The sequence below is a fragment of the Rhinoderma darwinii genome, chromosome 3 (genome assembly GCF_050947455.1).
Source record: "Rhinoderma darwinii isolate aRhiDar2 chromosome 3, aRhiDar2.hap1, whole genome shotgun sequence".
Classification (NCBI taxonomy): Eukaryota; Metazoa; Chordata; class Amphibia; order Anura; family Rhinodermatidae; genus Rhinoderma; species Rhinoderma darwinii.
In genome coordinates this window covers 17,775,170-17,797,443 of record NC_134689.1, presented here as the reverse complement: position 1 = coordinate 17,797,443, position 22,274 = coordinate 17,775,170, and the positions used below count along the sequence as shown (strand labels likewise).

Sequence of the window (22,274 nt, the reverse complement as noted above, 5' to 3'; positions counted from 1 at the left end):
TTCTACTGACTTCTCAGAAAGTGACATCGATATATCACTGCACAACAATCGTGTCACATGATGCTGGGCACCACGTGGCGGAAGTCGGGTGTAATCCGCGTCTATTGTAGAGGAAAATTGGGGCAGATTTATTGATTCTGTCTTAAAGTTCCATAGTACGGTTGAAAAAAGGCATATGTCCATCATGTCCATCAAGATCAACCAAGGGACAAGAGAAAGGGAAGTATTATGGGTAAACTATAGGCAGAATGAGACTAGAACAGACAGACAGAAAGTGAGCCACAATTACCAGTGGTGCACGCTGTACAATAAATTTGGCGCAACTTGTTTGCGACATATTAGACTGTTTTTGCTTTTTTACTCCACCTCATGGCTGGCGTACTTTGCACCAGTATATTGCCCCCCAAAAAATGGCACACCCCTTTAATATATCTAGCACATTTTACAACTCCTCTTAGGGATGCCGCTTTTTCTAGACACTTCAAAAATGTCAAAAAAAGTGCCCATGCACACGACCGTAAAAATCGTCCATAATTACAGTCCCATTGACTTCTATTGTCCAGGAACACCTACCCGTTTATTTACGTGAAGGTGTCCGGGCCGTAGAAGTGTACCGCAAAAGATAGGACATGTTCTATCTTTTGCGTTTTACGGGCCGTGCTCTTTGTATGGGAGCACGGGCCGAGAATGCGGGCGGGCGTCCGCGGCTGTCGGCAGCCGGCCGTGCCCTCAATCGCGGCCTGTGATTTACGGACAGGGCCGTGTGCATGGGGCCTTAAACATATAAATTTTGTACACCATCTACACCACTGCTTTGGCACCATTTTTGCCAGAATTCTGACGCATTTTGCTTAGTAATTTCCCCCATTACGTTTAGTACCAGAGTCGTAGCTAGGTTTTCCTTCACCTGGGCCAAATATTCAGTCTGTTGCCACCATCCCTGTATCCAAATACCCAGGCCAAGGTGCCCCCTACCTGGCACCCAGCACCTGCGCACATACTCCGCCAGCTCCCCTATTCAGTCCACTGTCTATAGGAAACCTTGAGATGCGGACAGTGTGACGTGGAGGAGCAGCACTAAGCTGAAGTATTGATTGTGGAGGAATTATTCACTCACCAGTGGCAGATGCTAAAGATTGTTAACAGCCATTAACGGTAATTCCAGAGCGGTTTCTACACGCTGAATACACGATGTATAATGTTCGGTAGATTAGTGCTGTATTTTACTCTGTGTCAGGTACAGAGTACAGGGCACAAGCTGCGTTATTTCTCTTCCATCCAGGACTGTATTCGAAAGTTCTCGTCCCCTGCGTACAGCAATTACAGGAACGAAGTCCCAGCTGTGGGGACCTACAGATCACGGCCCGGCCCAGTATTGGTAAGGAGACACTGCAAGGGTTAAGGGTGTATTTACTGGAGTTCATTATTTCACGGTTTGTGTCGTGTTTTTTTGCCGCAATTTTTATTCAATTAATAGCACAGCCCACGCCTGTCAAATTATTCACTGGTATAGTGGAATATTGCCGGATTGTGAAACATTTTGGACTATTGGACGGTTAGAGAAAAATATTTTTAATCAGAGGAGTATCATTGGTTGTCTTTTTCCAGTGTTCTGCTTCTGGATTAGATTAGGTAACCGGATGGATGGATGGATAGATGATAGCGACATATATAGATAGATAGATAGATAGATAGATAGATAGATAGATAGATAGATAGATAGATAGATAGATAGATAGATAGATAGATAGATAGATAGATAGATAGATAGATAGATAGATATGAGAAAGATAGATAGATAGATATGAGAAAGATAGATAGATAGATAGATATGAGAAAGATAGATAGATAGATAGATATGAGAAAGATAGATAGATAGATAGCGACATATACAGATGATAGATAGATAGAGATAGATAGATAGATAGATAGATAGATAGATAGATAGATAGATAGATAGATAGATAGATAGATAGATAGATAGATAGATAGATAGATAGATAGATAGATAGATAGATAGATAGATATGAGATAGATAGATAGATAGATAGATAGATAGATAGATAGATAGATAGATAGATATGAGATAGATAGATAGATAGATAGATAGATAGATAGATAGATAGATAGATAGATAGATAGATAGATAGATAGATAGATAGATGATAGATAGATAGATAGATAGATAGATAGATAGATAGATAGATAGATAGATAGTGAAATATACAATGATAGATAGATAGATAGATAGATAGATAGATAGATAGATAGATAGATAGATAGATAGATAGATAGATAGATAGATAGATAGATAGATAGATAGATAGATAGATAGATAGATAGATAGATAGAGATGAGATACATAGATAGATAGATAGATAGATAGATAGATAGATAGATAGATAGATAGATAGATAGATAGACATGAGATAGATAGATAGATAGATAGATAGATAGATAGATAGATAGATAGATAGATAGATAGATAGATAGATAGCGACATATACAGATAGGTAGATAGATAGATAGATAGATAGATAGATAGATAGATAGATAGATAGATAGATAGATAGATAGATAGATAGATAGATAGATAGATAGATAGATAGATAGATAGATAGCGACATATACAGATAGATAGATAGATAGATAGATAGATAGATAGATAGATAGATAGATAGATAGATAGATAGATAGATAGATAGATAGATAGATAGATAGATAGATATGAGAAAGATAGATAGATAGATAGATAGATATGAGATAGATAGATAGATAGATAGATAGATAGATAGATAGATAGATAGATAGATAGATAGATAGATAGATAGATAGATAGATATGAGAAAGATAGATAGATAGATATGAGAAAGATAGATAGATAGATAGCGACATATACAGATGATAGATAGATAGATAGATAGATAGATAGATAGATAGATAGATAGATAGATAGATAGATAGATAGATAGATAGATAGATAGATAGATAGATAGATAGATAGATAGGAGACAGACATGAGATAGATAGATAGATAGATGATAGATAGATAGATAGATAGATAGATAGATAGATAGATAGATAGATAGATAGATAGATAGATAGATAGATAGATAGATAGATATGAGATAGATAGATAGATAGATAGATAGATAGATAGATAGATAGATAGATAGATAGATAGTGAAATATACAGATGATAGATAGATAGATAGATAGATAGATAGATAGATAGATAGATAGATAGATAGATAGATAGATAGATAGATAGATAGATAGATAGACATGAGATAGATAGATAGATAGATAGATAGATAGATAGATAGATAGATAGATAGATAGATAGATAGATAGATAGATAGATAGATAGATAGATAGATAGACAGACATGAGATAGATAGATAGCGACATATACATATAGATAGATAGATAGATAGATAGATAGATAGATAGATAGATAGATAGATAGATAGATAGATAGATAGATAGATAGATAGATAGATAAAGAATATATCCATAGGCATGTTTTCTTTCTGGGCATCTCGGAATTCACCTAACAGGGGTCATATTGTTCTACCCACTCATGGATAACATGCCAGCCTCTTATGTATGGTATATACAATATATATAGATAGATAGATAGGTATTCTATTATTTTTGCCTAGCTAAGAAGTGTTGCATTTTTTACTAAGCATCGATGTCGCGGTGGAGAGTTTATAATTTAACGCAACTTAAACTGATTTCACAATGTGATATCTATCGTTTTCTATGGGACAGCAGAAGTACCTACTGCATTATCATATCATTATGCACAAAACTAAATAAATGACAAATTCATCTCTGCTACATCTCTATAGGTCGATAGACTGACAGAAATATTTGACAACAGTTACAACCACGAAATTACACCAATAACACGAGCCCCCCCCCCCCCCGTAAAGTAAACAAAGAGCCAATAAATTAAATAAGTGTCTATCATATCTGCCACGTAGATGGCTCAACGGAAGAAAATAAAAAGATGAAGGATTGAAGGGCTCTGGAAATAACAACTTGAGTTGCTGAAACATTCCCCGTGTGAATAGACAGAATAATATGTGTGGGGAAGTGCGGCCCCCCGCTGCGATGTCTTTCAGAGAGAAGGTAGCACAGGGAGATTTGGCACTTTTCATTTACCACCAAAAATGACAGAATCTGATGAAAGGGGAAGAAGCCGCAAAATAACTAAAAAACGTCTATTAGCAAAAACCTCCAGCCTGTAGCGTGAAATCTATTTCGTATTGAGCTGTGTTATGACAATGTTTCACAATTAAAGGGGTTTTCCAGAATGACAATCTATTTTCCAAAAACAGCGCCACACTTGTCGATAGGCTCTGTCTGGTATTGCAGCGGGTAATACTACATTTCCCCCGCTGTAGAAACTGCAGAGAAAATGAATGACCAGCCACTGCCTCCTCCATACCTTACAACATTTGTACTGCTAATTGCAGGAGACTTTCAAATGCTTCCCCCCTTTTATGCAAATTTACATATGCCCTGCCCATTTTGTGATCAGCACGTGAGATAATCTCGCAAAAAATGGGACGGTTGGAAGGTATGCAGTTGATCACGGTGGGGGTTCTGGAAGCCGGACGGATCGCTAAGATCTGACTGGATCTAAAAGGAAAGTAATAATGTAACTCAATTGTATACAGTACGCAGCGTGTCACCATTAGAGAATTAAAGGGATTGTCCGGTTTCAGCAAATGAAGGTTATTTTTTTGTATAAATAAAAGTTACTTCCTCATGGTTTCCAAGATCTCTGCTCGTTGTCATTTAGTAAGAACATACATTGTTTACTTCCAGTGGGTACAATTCTGTCTTGGTCATGTGATGGACACAGGTGCACAGTTCGTTACAGGGTCATGTGATGGACACACAGGTGCTGAGATCGTTAGATGACACAGCTCTGATACACACAATGTAACTGTAACGATCCCAGCAACTGTGTATCCATCACATGATCATGGACAAAATTTTATCCACTGGAACAATGAATGTTCCTACTGGTTTTCCTCAGGACATAGATACAATTGAGTACTATAGGTTGCAGGCCACGTTAGGCATACAGCCTATAAAACCTGGGACAGAATCCCTGAACAGGCCGGCCTATGGCAAGGGTCCCGTCTGGAGGCTGTGAAGCTTCTCCGTTCGTCGTGGGAATGGGGTTAGGTATGTACAATTTTTTTTATTTTTGAGGGGCTGTGTGGCACTTTTTAAAATGGGGGTGCTGTGTGGCACTGTACTAGGGGGGATGTGTGGCACTATCTAAATGGGGGTGTGTGGCACTATGTACAAGGGGGAGGGAGTGTGGCACCATCTACAGGAGGGGGGTTTGTGTGGCACTATATACAGGGGGAGGGCTGTGTGGCATTATCTACTAGGGGGTGTGGCACTATCTACAAGGGGATCTGTGTGCACTATCTACAAGGGGGCTGTGTGGCGCTATCTACAGGGGGCTGTGTGGCACTGTCTACAGGGGCTGTGTGTGGCGCTAACTACAGGGGGCCTTGTGGGGTGCTATCTACAGGGGGCTGTGTGTGGAGCCATCTACATGGGGCTGTGTGTGGCACTATTTACAGTGGTTGTGTGTTGTGCTATCTACAGGGGGCTGTGTGTGGCGCTATCTACAGAAGACTGTGTGTGACGCTATCTACAGGGGCTGTGTGTGGCGCTATCTACAGGGGATGCTGTGGTGCTATTTACAGGGGACACAAAAGGCGCATTATTACTGTGTGGGGGCACAAACTTTTTTTTTTTTTTTTTTAAATAAAATTGTATTATTATTGTATCACTCTGTTCACATTGTGCGTTTGTGCACCGTTTTACAAACTCTCCAGTAAACCTTTTTTTTTTTTTTAAATTTTTTTTTTGCATAATAGAAGTGTCCCGATACTGTGTATAGCGATTATCTTGCTGTCCGGCATATACGGCATTCTGATTCAGTCATGCCAGTACACCAGTGTGTCTGTCTCCGTGTGTAGACTCGTACACTTATCTACAGTGTCCATGATAACTCTGCCTATTATGTCTTTCTACCCTATAAACGTATTGATCTATAAGCCCACTAATAACTTCTTCAGATCATAGTAATATTGTTGAGCCGCTCACAGCAACTATAATATCGTCTTTAATCAGGGCACAGCGTTTGTACCTAGAATGGTACTATTACTAATCACATTCGTTACTATCCCATCACTTTCCTCACTTTGTGCCTCTGTGCACTTATCTATAAACTCATCGGTGACCTCTTTCTAGAAGAGGCTGGACGCAGCCCGCAGGGATTAAGGGAGGCCGACATGACCGTCCTGGTAGGGAAAGGGTTACTTAGGTGAGGGAGAGTTGGTAGGAGCTGGAGGAGGGACGGGGAGGAGTTAAGGGGGACGGGGGGGGCTGTTCTGCGCTTCCCGCTGTTTCTCGGCATTGAGCCGGAAGCAGCGGGAGGAGTAACACAAGAACAGTAAGCTCCCCCGTTGCCCGTGCTTTTAGTGATGGCAGAGGCCTTAATGTTGGAGCGGCTGCGTGCCGCTGCTGTGCACCACGGTCCCGGATGGCTAGAGGAGACCGTGGCTGCCATAACGAGGATCCCGGACGCCGTTTCGCCACGTCGGGCACGGCGTTCGGGGTCTGTTGCAAAGGACAGGCTCCCCTCCCCCGGCCCCCTCACGAGCATGGCTATGGCGGCGGGGGGGGAGTCGGCAACAACCGCTCCTGCGCTGGGCGGGCAGAGAGCGTTGCCAGGGGTGACGGCGACGCAGGCCGGGTCGACCCGTCCCTCTCGGCGGTCCCGACCTCCAGAGCGCCTCAGCCCGGAGGCAGTCCCGCGGACACGGCGTCGCAGGGGGAGCCCGATCCCGGACGCTGCAGGCCAGGCAGCTGGGAGGACCGCCCCTTCCCAGGCCCTGCGTCCTGGCAGGAATCCCAGGCCGCGACGGGGTCCGGCGGTAAGCAGGGAGTCGCAGGCTGGGCTCCCTGTCACCCCTCCCCCATCAGATGGAAGATGTGGAGTACAAGGTACGGCCGCCCCGCATGGTGATGTTCCGGCCAGGGGGCAGGCTTCGTCAGGATCGTCTAGACGGACGCCTAGATCTGCAGCGACGTCGAGGCAACAGGTCCGGTCGGAAGTCTGGGTCCCGGCGGTCAGGCGGCAGGTTGCCGGCCCATCGGTCAGCGCGTCCTCATCCCCGTTCCGAAGATGTCGTTGGGATGGACAGTCGTCGGCGAGAGAAGAATTGGAGGAAGGTGAACTGGACGCGTATCGTCGAGGTCAGGATGGTCCGGCTGACGGGAACACAGCGCCTGTGCAGCCCGGTGAGTGTATAACTCCATCATTGTCTTATCCAGCGATTTTTATGTCGGGTGTCGGCGGGGGGGCTGCTAGCATTGGATCGGGGGCCGGTAGTGGCGTGGGCGGACGCGACGGAGCGGGTTTGGCAGACTTAGTGGGTTGCTTACGGGAGCTGGTGGGGCGCCTGGACAGGGCCGCGGCGCCGGTAGTAGCGGAAGTGTCCCCTGCGGTAGTTTGGGAAGGCCCCAGGGACGTGGGATCGTTACAGGCGCGTCCGGTGGCGGCGGTTAGAGAGGCGGTCGCGGTGTCAGTACAGACCGAGGCGCAGAAGGACGGCGATCGAGTGCGTATTGATGATCGTGCTCGGGGGGAGGTGTACGTTTGTTTTGAAGGTCCGTTGGGGGCGCATTTAAAGCAGGAGGTGCGCGAGCGGATCTGGAAGGACGAGTATGTTGAAATTTTTTCTCTCTTGCCGCTCGCTAAATTTAATTTGGATAAGAGCAAGCGGGATGAGAGTAAAAAGGACGAGGAGGAACGGCGGCGGTATAGGCTTATCCCGCAGACGTTCGTTAATTGGTCGCAGGCGTTCGCCATATTGGCTAGTGTGATAGGGGAAAAGGCGCCGGAAAATTGTTCGGCGTTGTTTTGTTATTTTGATGCTATTGGGGAGGCTCATAGGGCGTATGGGGGGCAAGCGTGGCTGCGATACGATGAGCAATTCCGTCAGCGGAAGGCGGTTCGGCCGGCGATTCGGTGGGACCAGAAGGATATTGCTCTCTGGTTACGGGTTACGGCCCCGGTTAGGCAGTCCTTTCCCGGGAGCGCCGGCCAGGGAGACCAGTCTAGTCAGGTTGGACAAAGCGGCGGGGGAAAGGCGGGGTTTTGCTGGCAATTTAATGAAGGTCAGTGCAAGTTCGGGGCCACGTGCAAGTTCAAGCACGTGTGTTCCGAGTGTAATGGTGCATCACACGGGGCGGAAAAATGTCTGCGAAGAAAGAGGTCAGGTAACCAGCACGCGGCTGGTCAAGGGGGTGTCGCCGGTGAGGGTGGAAAAGATGGCCCCTTATCTAAATGAGTATCCGGATAGGGCGGCGGCTAAGTTGCTTTATGAAGGGTTTTGTGTTGGTTTTGTTATTCCTCCGCCTCCTTATGAGGTTCCGGTTACGCGGAGGAATTTAAAATCGGCTTACTTGCATGCAAAAGTCGTGTCGGAAAAGTTGTTAAAAGAAGTTTCGTTGGGCCGCATGTCGGGGCCGTTTGTTGAGTCGCCGGTAAAAGATTTAGTTGTGTCCCCTTTGGGTATTGTCCCTAAACGCGAGCCCGGAAAATTTCGTTTGATTCAACATTTATCGTATCCCAAGGGTTCGTCGGTAAATGACGGGATTGATCACGAGTTGTGCTCCGTAGTTTATACCTCATTCGATAAGGCGGTGGGGTTAGTGCGGGCTGCGGGTCCTGGGGCGCTGCTGGCAAAAACTGACATCGAGGCGGCGTTCAGGTTGTTGCCGGTCCATCCAGAAAGCCAACGGCTGTTGGGTTGTTTTTGGAATGGGGCTTTTTACGTGGATCGGTGCCTTCCGATGGGGTGTTCCCTTTCTTGTGCATACTTCGAGGCGTTTAGTAGCTTCGTGGAGTGGGTAACGAGGGGAGTATCCGGGGTCGATTCGTTGATCCATTACTTGGATGATTTTTTGTGCGTTGGCCCGGGGGGTTCGCCGGTTTGCGGTAATTTGCTTCATGCTCTACAGAAGGTGGCGAGGGAGTTTGGGATTCCTTTGGCGCCGGAAAAAACGGAGGGCCCGGTAGCGACGATTTGTTTTTTGGGCATCGAAATAGACTCGTGGCAATGGAGTGTCGTCTCCCGGCGGATAAGTTGGGTGCGTTGAGGCTGGAGGTTCGACGGGCTTGTAGAATGAAGAAAATGGCGCTGAGGGAGCTTCAGTCGCTGCTGGGGAAGTTGAATTTCGCCTGCCGGATTATGCCGATGGGGAGGGTGTTTGGTAGGAGGTTGGCGGCGGCAACGGCGGGAGTGCGTGCGCCGCATCATTTTGTGCGGCTCAAGGAGGAGCACCGAGCTGATCTTCAGGTTTGGGATGACTTCTTGGGCCAGTACAATGGTCGCTCGCTATGGATGGCCCCAGCGCAGGATACGAGTGATTTGAATATTTTCACGGATGCGGCTGGGGCGGGTGGTTTTGGAGCTTACGGGGGAGGTCCGTGGTGCGCAGGTCAATGGCCGGCTAGCTGGGTGTCCAGTGGACTCACGCGGAATCTGGCCCTGCTCGAGCTGTTTCCCATCGTGGTGGCGGCTACCATTTGGGGGGACAGGCTCAGGGATAAGAAGGTCCGTTTTTACTGCGACAACATGGGGGTGGTGCTTGCCATTAATAACATCACGGCGTCCTCTCCTCCGGTAGTTCAATTGTTGCGACATTTAGTGTTGGTGTGTTTGTCGTTGAACGCGTGGGTGGTGGCGGTGCATGTCCCGGGTGTACGGAATTGTATCGCTGATGCTCTTTCTCGCTCGCAGTGGGACCGGTTTCGGCAATTGGCACCGGGAGCGGAACGTCTCGGTTTGGCTTGTCCGGAGCATCTTTGGGATCTGGTCTCGGTCCCGTAGAACAATTGGTACAAAGGTCTTTGGCGCGCACGACGTGGAGTGCTTATGCTGCTTGTTGGAGGCAGTGGGAGGAGTGGGTAAGAGAGTTGGGTGACGTCAATACGGATAGAGACAGGTTGGTGGCACTTTTGTACTGGTTAGGGGACGCCTGGGAGGCGGGGTTGTCAGTGGCGAAGGTGAACCGGTTCATATCTGCGGTGGCGTTTGGGTTTAAGTTGCGGGGCTTTCAGGATGTATCGAAGGAATTTCTGGTATCGCAGGCTTTGAAGGGGTTGCGCCCCGGGGTCGGTTATGTGCCCAGTAGAGTGCATGCGGGGTTTTACGCCAAACAGGGGGTCTCCAGATTTGCCTTTGTTACGTCATGTGGACGGGTCGTTTTTGTCCAGGTTTCAGTTTGGAGCTGTATTTAAAAAATGTTTGATGGCGGTTGGTGTCGCGGCAGGCTCATATTCATCTCATTCCTTCAGGATTGGCGCAGCAACAGAAGCGGGGCGCTGGGGGTTGGATGATGAGGGGGTGAGGCGTAATGGTCGTTGGGAGTCCAACAGGTTTAAGTCCTATGTCCGCCCCCATATGTTATGAATTTTGCTGTTAACGCTATACAAATGTTATATGGTGGTGCCTAATTGTTTTTTCCGTTTCAGATTCGCCTCCGTGTTTGGTGTGGTTGATGGGTCATTCTTACGTGCACTGGGGGGCTTTGAGGGCGGACGTCCGCCCGAATGGTCGCCAGTTGCGCATTCCGCGACAGGATGCGGTTGTGCATTGGCTGGGTTTTAGAGGTATGTCGTGGAGCAGGGTGTTGGCGGAATTCCAGACATATGCTCGGCTTGATAGGGTTCCGGAGGTCTTAGTGTTGCACGTGGGTGGGAATGACTTAGGAGTCCGCCCCTTTCGTGAGTTGGTGCGGGATATCAAACATGATATGTTGTGTTTGTGGGTATCTTATCCCAAGTTGGTGATAGTGTGGTCGGACATAGTCCCAAGAAAGCATTGGCGGTTAGCTAGATCTGTGGAGAGAGTCAATAAGGCTCGCATTAAAGTTAATCGGGCGGTGTCCCGTTTTGTGGCAAAAAACGGGGGCATTTGCGTGAGGCATAGGGATTTGGAGTCAGGAGTGGGGAATTTCTGGAGGAGTGACGGGGTTCATCTGACCGAGGTTGGCATTGATCTTTGGAGCTTGGCGATAGCAGAAGGAATAGAAAGGGCGGTGGTGGTGTGGAGGAACTCACAGGCTTAAGGTGGTCAAGGCCTGTTTCGCTGTGGCGGGGGGAGTCCTTGAGGCCAGTCAGTACAAAATGGTGGGGGGGTCGCATCGGGGGTATGCGTCCCCCAAAAAAGGAACATGGTTGAAGACTTCATCGGGTGGTATCCCTTTGAAGTGGTCTTCTGGTAGAAGGTATATCACTTGAAGGCTTCATCGGGTGTTATCCCTTTGAAGTGGACTTCTAGTGGTCGGTATATCACTTGAGGGCTTCATCGGGTGTTATCCCCTTGAAGTGGACTTCTGGTGGTCGGTATATCACTTGAGGGCTTCATCGGGTGTTATCCCCTTGAAGTGGACTTCTAGTGGTTGGAGCCATCTGCAGAGGTGAACGGTGCTTCCGAGCTGGTTTACGGCTGGAGGTAATTGGTGGTTTGCAGATGGCTAATTCGGTGTGTTCTTAAAAAGGAACATCTGAAGGGGCTTCAAGGACTTCCTCTGCTCGGGTTAATGTTAACGTTAAATTGTTATTTACGATTCTGACCCATGTTGGGTCATGTGAATTATTAGGAGGAATTCTATGGCGGATTCCTAACTAGTTATCCGAATGTTTCGGATTTAAATTGTTTTTATAAAACTGTGAAATTAATAAACGGCTGCTGTGGCCATTTCACATCCAACCTCGGTGTCACGTGTCTTTACTAAAATGGGGGTGGGGGGATAGGATGATCTAAGGTTAACGCACGACTCTACCTAGGCAGGTCATGTATTATAGTAATGTTATAATTATATGTACAGCGATTACCATCAAGCAGCCTGGTGTGCTTGTGCACTTGAGTGTTGTTCATTGGTGGCATCTAACTAGTAAGTGATTGGTGGCAGAATCTGTCAATCAATGGAGGAGGAGGCTCGGTCCTCTATTCCTCCTTGGATAGGCTATCTGATTGTGGACACATGTTCAGCTAGTTGCAGTGAATACTTAATGAGACTGACACCGCCGCTCGCTGTCATTGGCCCCGATACCCCTGAGGACGCTACATCGTAGCAAAACATGTCGGGGGGGGGCGCTTCTACCTTTATTTTAATAATTGTCCTATTGACACCTTTGAATCTAACTAATAACTAACTGCATGTAGCGCTCTGTGGTTGTGGTACTTAACCCTTTCTAGACAGAGCTCTTACGTCTGGCACTGTGCTAATTGCTGTCAGAAATGGACATTAACTTTTAAATTTCATGTAGTCTGTCCTTGTTGCAAATTGAATAAAGACTTTTTTATTTTTACTCTTTAATAATGGTTGGAAAACAGGGCTTATTTGTGCCGGCAGGCAGCCTTTTTTGAATTTGACGCTATCTACAGGGGCTGTGTGTGGCGCTATCTACAGGGGATGCTGTGGTGCTATTTACAGGGGACACAAAAGGGGCATTATTACTGTGTGGGGGCACAAAGGGGGCACGGTTACTGAGGGGGCACTTTTATTGTGTCTAGCACTAAGGGATCATTATTACCATCTGGGGCACTGTGGATTACGAGTTTGTTTATAGGATGGGGTATAGGTGGGGAGGATGCTGCAAAAGCGAGAAACCAACATGTCTGTGTGTCAACTTCTGCAGAGACGAGTCGTGGCTGGAATAAATCGTCACAGTGGTCATGGCCGGATGGAGGAAAAAAAAGGGAAAGTGAATGACTCTAATCAGAGAAAACATCACCTGTGAGTCACTGAATATAAATGTGCTATAATCACTTATATCTTCTGCAGAGCTCCTGTATATAACTGGCATCTGCCACTATATTGTCACTATATAGTGGTAATATGGGTCTTTGTATAGCGGTATTTATTTAGTAACAGTATGTCAGTATTATTCAGTCACTACGTGGTTGTGGTGTGGTGGTATTATTCAGTAACAGTATAGGGGAATTATTCAGTCACTATGTGATTATGGTGAGGCAGTATTATTCAGTAACAGTATGGGGGTATTATTCAGTCACTATGTGAGGGTAATATGTGGTTTATGGTGTGGTAGTATTAGTAACAGTATGGGGGTATTATTCAGTCACTATATCATTATGGTGTGGCGGTATTCTTCATAACAGTATGGGGATATTATTCAGTCACTATGTGGTTGTGGTGTGGTGTTATTATTCAGTAACAGTTTGGCTTTATTATTCAGTCACTATGTGGTTAAGGTGTGGCGGTATTATTCAGTAACAGTATGGGGGTATTATTCAGTCACTATGTGGTTATGGTGTGGCGGTATTATTCAGTAACTGTATGGGGGTATTATTCAGTCACTATGTGTTTATGGTGTGGCGGTATTATTCAGTAACAGTATGGAGGTATTATTCAGTCACTATGTGGTTATGGTGTGGAGGTATTATTCAGTAACAGTATGGGGGTATTATTCAGTGACTACGTGGTTATGGTGTGGCGGTATTATTCAGTAACAGTATGGGGGTATTATTCAGTCACTATGTGTTTATGGTGTGGCGGTATTATTCAGTAACAGTATGGAGGTATTATTCAGTCACTATGTGGTTATGGTGTGGAGGTATTATTCAGTAACAGTATGGGGGTATTATTCAGTCACTATGTGGTTATGGTGTGGTGGTATTATTCAGTAACAGTATGGGGGTATTATTCAGTCACTATGTGGTTATGGTGTGGCAGTATTATTCAGTAACAGTATGGGGGTATTATTCAGTCACTATGTGGTTATGGTGTGGAGGTATTCTTCATTATTATTGGTAATATAGGTCTTATAATAGTGAGTTGTGTTCAGTAACATTATGCAGGTAATGTTTCATCTAGTATAGTGGTATGATTTACTAACTGTATATGTTTATAGATAATTTTATTGTGTGAGAGGGGGGACATATGCTTTGAGGCTTGCAACACTCCTGGACGCGCTAGAAATCAGTGATGACATTCTCCGCACTCCACCTTCTGAATTGACTGCATTATTGGTACAATAATTCAGCATTTGGGGCCCCACTTTTAACTCTGCCCAGGGCCACACTTTGTCTAAAACCAGCCCTGGTTGCTATGGGCAACAAGGCATCTTATGGTAAATTATATAGTAAAATATGGGAATGGAAGAGTCTAATGGAAATAAAAGATGAGATGGGATCAGTCAATAGATATCCTAGTCTCGGCGTTAACATGCCTATTCAGCTCAGCTAAACAGGCATGGTAGAGGGGGAGATAAGCGACCTCTGAATAGCTGGCACCGCAAAGATTAGACAGGTGAAAAAAATGTAAGCTTCATTGTGATTGGTCGATATGGGCAACAAGGCCAACTTTTGTGGCTGGCCAGTTTTGACAAATGAGGTCAGAGGAGTTCCTATAAACTCAACTTTCCATGTGCCATTTATAAAACTGGTGCCTTCTTATGTGGCAAAAGGGCCGCCCCTCAAACACCAGGGCCCGGGAGTGCCTGCTACCTCTGCACCCCCTAAAACGATGCCCCTGAATAAGGCCCAATATAGGCTCTACACGGCTACACAAAACAGTATTAAAGACCCTTCCACCAAGGATAACAAAAAATGATTAGTGGTAAAACTCGCTCAGCGGAATAAAATAAGAAAATATTACTCTCCCCCGACTCTCAGGCCTGATCGATCCCATCTCAAGGGATCTTTAAACTGTGCAACAAGGAAACATTAAAGTTACAGGTCATGACCTTGAATATGATGATGATAACAATATAGAAATCACCGAAAATTCTCTCGTGAAAACAAATTCAATCATATAGCATGAAGAAAATGCTTGCAATCTAGTCAGGGCAAAATATTCAAAAATATTTATAAAATCACTGCATCAAATTACAGTTTTGAGGTATAATCAAATTCTATTCTAAATTCTACTCTATATGTTTCAGGAAAATCGGGTGACACAGAGGCCACTCTGCCTTGGGCAGGTATTTAGACAGCGTGACATCTTTTCTGGTTACCATTAGGCTGGGTTCACACGTGGCGGAATTTCACTTAAATTCCGCTGCGGACACTCCGCAGCGTTAATCCGCAGCGGAGCCGTTTGTCCATTGACTTACACTTTAATTTAGCAGTGTTCGTTTAGACGAGGCGTAAAATTCCGCTGCGGAGCATAGGCTGCGGAGCGGAATTTGGTGTCTGCAGCATGCTCTGTCTGTTGCGGAGCAGTGGCGGACTCATGGCGGAATTTCTCCATTGACTTCAATGGAGATTCTAATTTCCGCAATGAAGTCCGCAGCTGTCATGCACATGTTATGTGTGCTGCGGATCCGTCTTGCTTTTTTAACTTGACATTTCTTCATTCTGGCTGGACCTATGTATTTCTAGGTCTACAGCCAGACTGAGGAAGTCAATGGGGCTCCCGTAATGACGGGAGCGTTGCTAGGAGACGTCAGTAAATAGTCACTGTCCAGGGTGCTGAAAGAGTTAAGCGATCGGCAGTAACTGTTTCTGCACCCGGGACAGTGACTACCGATCCCAATATACATGTATCTGTAAAAAAAAAATGAAGTTCATACTTACCGAGAACTCCCTGCTTCTGTCTCCAGTCCGGCCTCCCAGGATGACGTTTCAGTCTAAGTGACGGCTGCAGCCAATCACAGGCTAATAACAGGCTGCAGCGGTCACATGGACTGCCGCGTCATCCAGGGAGATCGGGCTGGATGCCGAAGGAGGGAAGCGTCACCAAGACAACGGGCGGTAAGTATGAATTTCTTTGACTTTCACAAGGGAAAGTGCTGTCCCTTCTCTCTATCCTGCACTGATAGGGAGAAGGGAAGTACTTTTACCGCAGTCCGCAGCAGCTAGTCCGCATCAATTTACTGCACATTTTGTGCAGATCCGCAGCAGAATCTGCAACGCAGATTCTGTGCGGCATTGATGCGGACAGTTGCGGAGGAAATCCGCCACGTGTGGTCATGCCCTTACAGCTCCCATGAGGGTTGTCACCCAGATTCTGCGTTCTCTCTCCGGTGATATATCCCCTCCCCAGTGAAACTATTTAGGAGCTCAAGAGTTTGGGGTTACTGTCAAATCAGTTTTTCGGAGGATGGTTTCAAGATTACAGGGTCTATGCAGATAGGCCCCCAAGGGGCATTTCTGGGATGGTGTTTGGGCGTTCCTGGGCTGGTCAGGGAAGGGGCTTAAAAATGTCCCATGAATGGGGATTCAAAAGTTGCAAAGTATAGGAACAGATATACCTGTTGAAAATTTTGCAGTAAAAACAACCATTTTTAAGTTAAGGTTTTGTTCACACTAGCGTCATGACTTCCGTTCTTAAAAGAGCCACTGTAACGTCCACGGCCGCGGAACGTCGGGATTACTTACTCCCCCCCTGACGGCCACAGCAATGTATCTGTGAGCGCTGGCCCTCATCTCCTCCTCAGGAGACGCCAGCACTCACATCTGCTCCATTCTGCTGTGTCCCGTAGGGTATGCGCAAATGCTCGTGCCTTAAAGCGCCAGCACGCACATGAAAATAATAATCAATTAACCCATGATCACCCTGGACTATAAATAGGGCTCTGCCCTTTTCTCATTGCCTGAGCGTTGTTGTGTTGACCCGTATTAGTCTTGCAAATGGTCCCTTAGTGTTATCCTGTTCCCAGTGTTCCCATACCTGCTACCTGTATCCTGTATCCCGTACTACCGTTGTTCCTGTGCCTTAGAAAGTTGGAGTCATGTTGTGCCATCGGTCACGCCTGCTGTGTGACACCACGCCTTGTGTCTGCAGCCAAGGTCCCATCTGAGCCTAGCCGTTACTACTGTCTGAACTGCTACAGGTACCCTTGTGCATGGACTATATAGACATTGACTTGGTACACTGACATTGACTTGGCCAGCTGCTATCCCGCTATGCCGATACAGCCCAGTGGGTCCACATACCCACAGATCGTGACAGCCATGACTAATATGACAGGTCCATTTTTAAACAGATCCTAATGGATCTTGTTGACTTATAATGGTGTTTTCCAGGTTTCTGTTGGGGTTTGGGTATCTTCACAGCGAGAATAGCGCTGCAGACTAAGGTATTCTTCCCATCAAAAACACTAACAAACCCGATGGGACGGACCAGAGCAGTGAACAGAACCAAAGCCGTTCTGTAAACGCTCATTTGCACGACATATGGCCCGTCTAAAAGGGCCTTTACCCACAGATGGTCAGTCTTTATCATTTTGTAATTATTTTAAAAAAATTAGACAATAGTATTGGCTCTCATATATCAAAACTACAAGAAGAGGCATTGTTGCCCATAGCAACAAATCAGGGCCTATTTCCATTAGAGCAGTGTAAAAATTAAGGCTGGAACCGGATTGGTTGCTATAGGTAACATGGACAATTCTAGTCTGAGACTGTTTTACGAAATGAGATAAAACGGTGAATGGATATACGTAAAGGACTATGTTGAAAATCATGGCCTCTCCTGTTTGACCCCGCAAAACTACTTTTTTTAGGTAACCTCAATAATCCATATATAACCCAACTTTCATAGCTGTTATATATTTAGTAAAATAGGATATGACATTTTAAAGCAAGAACAAGTATACAACAAAATCATCTAAACAAACGCACGGATCTTCCTGATATTAATCTCTATTGAGCAGTTAGTTCCCTTGTAAGATGGAAACATTTGATCCATACGCCTATGAACGACAATGTAATCATATTCTCTCATATCTCAGTGGTGAAGCGTCTCTCATTTGCCGCGCATATAAATTCACAATAACCATTTTTAACAACTCAGCACTAAAAGTCGTTTGTAGATTTAGCTAGCGGCAAAATTAGACACGAACGCCTCCCGATTCTCAAGTCTGGACCATTTGATCTTGACGTAATTGTTTAGTAATACTTCATTTTAATCTAGGAATGAGATGGAAAGTAAAGTGTTACGGGCGTGTTTTAAAGACTTATATTTAAACGTTATAATTGGTGTTTTTGCAAACCAAAAATAATAACAAAAAATGTTAAATATAAAAGCAGAAAAATGTAAATAATAAAAAAATAAGATAGTTGATATGATGATACAAAATATAAAATATTGTAAAAAAACAAAACAAAACGAAATTAAAATAAATACCAAAACATATTATGCAACATAGGGGGCTTCATTGTAGAATAAAAAGTAAGGCCCCATGCACACGAACGTGCTTTTGCGGCCGCAATTTCCCCGAAAATCCACGGGAGACTTGCGGCCCCATTCATTCCTATGGGGCCATGCACTCGACCGTGGTTTCCACGGTCCGTGCATGGCCCCGGAGACCGGACCACATAAAGAACGGGCAAGCCTTATTACGGCCGTGTTCTGCGGACCGGGCTCATTAAAAATAATGGCCGTGGCCATGTGCACAGCCCGCGATTTGCGGGCGACTCGTGGCTGACACTCCGTGGCTGGCCAAGCCGAAAATCACGGCTGTGCACATGGCTACGGTCGTGTGCATGAGGCCTAAATATAAAAATAAACAAAAATGTGGCCCCCTACTAGTGCTGGTTTAAGAATAGAAAGGCCTGGTGTTTGTTCGGCTTGCCCAGATCCCGATTTTGTCATCCCTTGTAGAAAAAAAGGGCAGCATAGATTCACAGACCTTATAAGAATGAGTTCGAACATTACTGGGAACACCGTCACTACAGCATAGGGGGCTCCATTATAAGAGTAAAAAAGAAATGGGACCCCAGTCAGTGCTGCTTCACATAATAGGAATGCCTGGTGTTTGTTTAGCTTGCCAAATTTCCCATCTTGGCCTACCCTGTACTAAAAAAAAGGCAGTACAGATTCACTGACCCTGTTGGAATTGGCCCAAACATTACTTGGGTCACCTCCACTGCATCATATGGGGCTCCATTGAAACGTTTAAAACCTTTTCAATGTCATTTCTTGTAAGAGAAAAGGGCAACAGAGTTTCACAGCTCCGATGGGAACGGGCCGAACATTACTTAAGATACCCCCATACGTCTCCGCATATTCCCAACCAACCTCAGTTTGATAAAGCAAAGTGAAATTTAACAAGTAACCTAGAATTGATTTGCACCCCAAAAAGAAAAAAAATAGGCCATCAAATTTTAGCGACTGGACAACCCCTTTAAGACCAGTAAGAAATCTGCAGCTAATGTAAAGAGAATTTCTATGATCCCTTATGAAAAATGAGACACATGTAATGTCCTTATTACGTTACTGTGAACAACAGAAGAGATTTCTATATTTCAAACCAGGTGAAAGAAATCTCGAAACAAAAAAATAATTCGATTACATATTTACCAAAACAAAAACATGGGGAAAAAAAAATTAAAAATGAGAAGACAAATTTGATTTAGCAGATTTGAAGTGTAGAAAAAAAAGCCCTACCCCGCTTTCTGGCTTGTTTGACTAAACCTAAATTGGATCACCATAGGGTTCTATGTGGGCTAAGTTCATAGATTTCTGGGTCTTGAAGCTTTAAAGGGGTTGTCCATGATTAGAAAAACATGGCAGCTTTCTACCAAAAACAGTGCCATACCTGGTCATGGGGTGTGTCTGATCTTGCAGCTCAGTTCTATTGAAGTGACTAAAGCTGAGCTTCAATACCACACACAACCTGTGGACAGGTGTGGCGCTGTTTTTGGAAGAAAGCAGCCATGCTTTTCTTCTTCTGGACAACCCCTTTAATATTGATATTACAATGTGCTCATATTACAGCCATCTGAAACCAGCTTTAATCACACTCATTTCTTTCAAGATTCTATATTTTTACAATGTACACAATCCCTTTCATACCATGTAAAGGCATGAACAATCAACCATCTACTGAACCATGGAAATGTGACCTCCCTTCTCCACCATTAATGAGATATTCTTGTGACTACTGGAGCTCCACATTGTATTTATTTATTAGGGAGTCCTTCATTGATCGTGTGATAACAAAATATCAGAGACAACCCCTCCAGTTCCATAAATAAAAAAATAAATAAATGTAACAGGGAGGTTCATAATACCAACTCAATCAAGTAAGTGTTCAGTTTCTCTGCAGTGCCGCCACAGGAGAAATCAAGTATTACACAGTGTCCATTGAAATCAATGGTCTGTCTGTGTAATGCAAGACAGGACAAGACAGGAAAGGACCTTCAAAGAGAAAGACGCTCCTTTGTAGCTGCGTTCCGTTCTGGCAAAGAGCAGAAAAACCTGAACAGGAGATCCACAATATTATTACAAAATTTCCTAATAGGAGTTTCTAAACTGGACAACTCCTTTTAGTCCATGTGGTTCTGTACTACAGAGCTATAGACACTCTGTGAGGTGCCTCCATCTTGGTCTTTATTACAGAAACATTCTCCTCCAAAAGTAATCCTGCTAGGGGAGAATATCTCCGCAATACAGTCGGGCCCCATAGTCTTCTATGGGTGTTGTATTGTGGCTCTGTACAACTTGGAGGTCAGGCCCTAATAATAAGGTTAGGCTTTGTTCATATCTCGTCAGAGCTTCATTCATGGGTTCCGTTGGACCTTTTCGTCAGGGGAACCCATGAACGGAATCCAATGGTGACGGATCCGGTGCAAATGGTTTCCATTTGTCCCCGTTGTGTAAGGGTTCCGTTGTTTTGACGGAATGAATAGCGCAGTCGACTACGGTATTGATTCCTTCAAAACAACGGAACCCTTAACAACGGTGAAAAAGGAGAGCCATTTGTAATGTATCCGTCACAATTGAAATCAATGGAGATTCAAATGGAAACCTATGGTTTCCGTTTGTTTCAGTTTGGATTCCGTTCATGGGTTCCCTTGACGGAAAGGTCCGACGGAACAAATGAACGGTGTCCCGACGCAGATGTGAACAAAGCCTAAAACAGACAACCGATAATTGACCCTACGTACATAAAAATCTTGACCATAATAGAGCCAAATGTTCACATGACCCTTACACAAAGACCTTTTAGAACTTTTGGATTTTTCAAATTTTCTATGTGAAACTTGATTTTGTGTGCAACATTTTATTTCCTTACCCCAATATCAGAAACAGAAAAAAAGAGATTTTTAGATTTTCAAACGTAAATAGATAATATTGCCTTCCCCCACCATGCTTCTTCTTCTACATCTGTCTTCCGATAATTAATATTTTTGAAATAAAAAGTCTACTTTCCTCCTATTACATTATCTTCCTCGAATGATTCCTCTAAACAAAGCTTTTTCTCTGACCTTCTGTTTGCTCTCAGAACTCACCTGCTTCTATAATTGGAAATCCAGATGTTAGAAATTAATCAATCCTTGAGTCTGCTTATATGTGCGAGCGCACCGAGCCCTGCAATAAAAGATTAGAAAAAAAATGTGTAAAAAAGAGGTCACAGAACAAAAGCCGAGTATTCTATTATTTAGAGAGAGAGATACAAGAAGAATTGCCTTGGTTTAGGAATTGAAAGTAGATATACATTTCCCTTTATGAATCCACTATTTTGCATTTAGCCAATAAATAGTAATGCAGGTTATAAATAATACTGTCATAGAAAAAGTATAACTGCTTGTTTTAAAGTCATTGGTGCTAGGAAGGCAAGAGTCACGAGTCACGTGGAAGATCTAGAATTCTCATGCTGACTTTCCTTACTTTTTCATCCTTGGTAAGTCCTAAAACTTTTGTTAAATCCATTAATTTCTTTATAAAAGGTGTCAATTTTGTATATGCCTGCTTATCCACGGACTTGTGCTATGTCCAAAGGAGTCTACTCATAGATAAGAAATAAATAAATTTCCCAGTGCGGGGATTTTTAATGTTTGACTCCAGATGGTGCGCACGTTCATAATGCATCGCCACGTGGTGACACAGCAAATGTGCCTAAGTTTTATGTGCATCTCTTCCATTTAAAACTATAGTACAATGATGAAACGTACAGATTAAAGCCCGTGTTCAAGTCACATTCATTTTCTTTAAAGGGGCTCTCCACTTTGGACAGTTCCTACTTGCTAGAAGGGTCCCCTTAAAATAAACCGATCACAAAGTATCCCCCTACTGGATCCCACATTTTTTTATAATCTGTTGGAAACCTGTGTTTAATTTCCCTGCAGTGCCACCACAGGAGAAATTAAGCATTACACAGTGCCTATTCAAATCAATAGGTTGTCTGTGCAATGCAGGACTGGACAGGTCCTCCAGGGGGAGAGATGCTTTTTGTAACCGTT

At 44.5% G+C, this 22,274-nt stretch overlaps 1 protein-coding gene across 1 annotated transcript in view; it reads right to left on the bottom strand.

Moving 5' to 3' along the window:
- Positions 1-22,274, bottom strand: part of TSPAN9 (tetraspanin 9) — a 365,810-nt gene that overhangs the window by 208,656 nt on the left and 134,880 nt on the right. Inside the window, exon 4 of the mRNA XM_075856056.1 lies at positions 21,324-21,402. The gene's annotated coding sequence lies outside the window, so the exon portion shown is untranslated. The remainder of the gene's footprint in view (positions 1-21,323; positions 21,403-22,274) is intronic.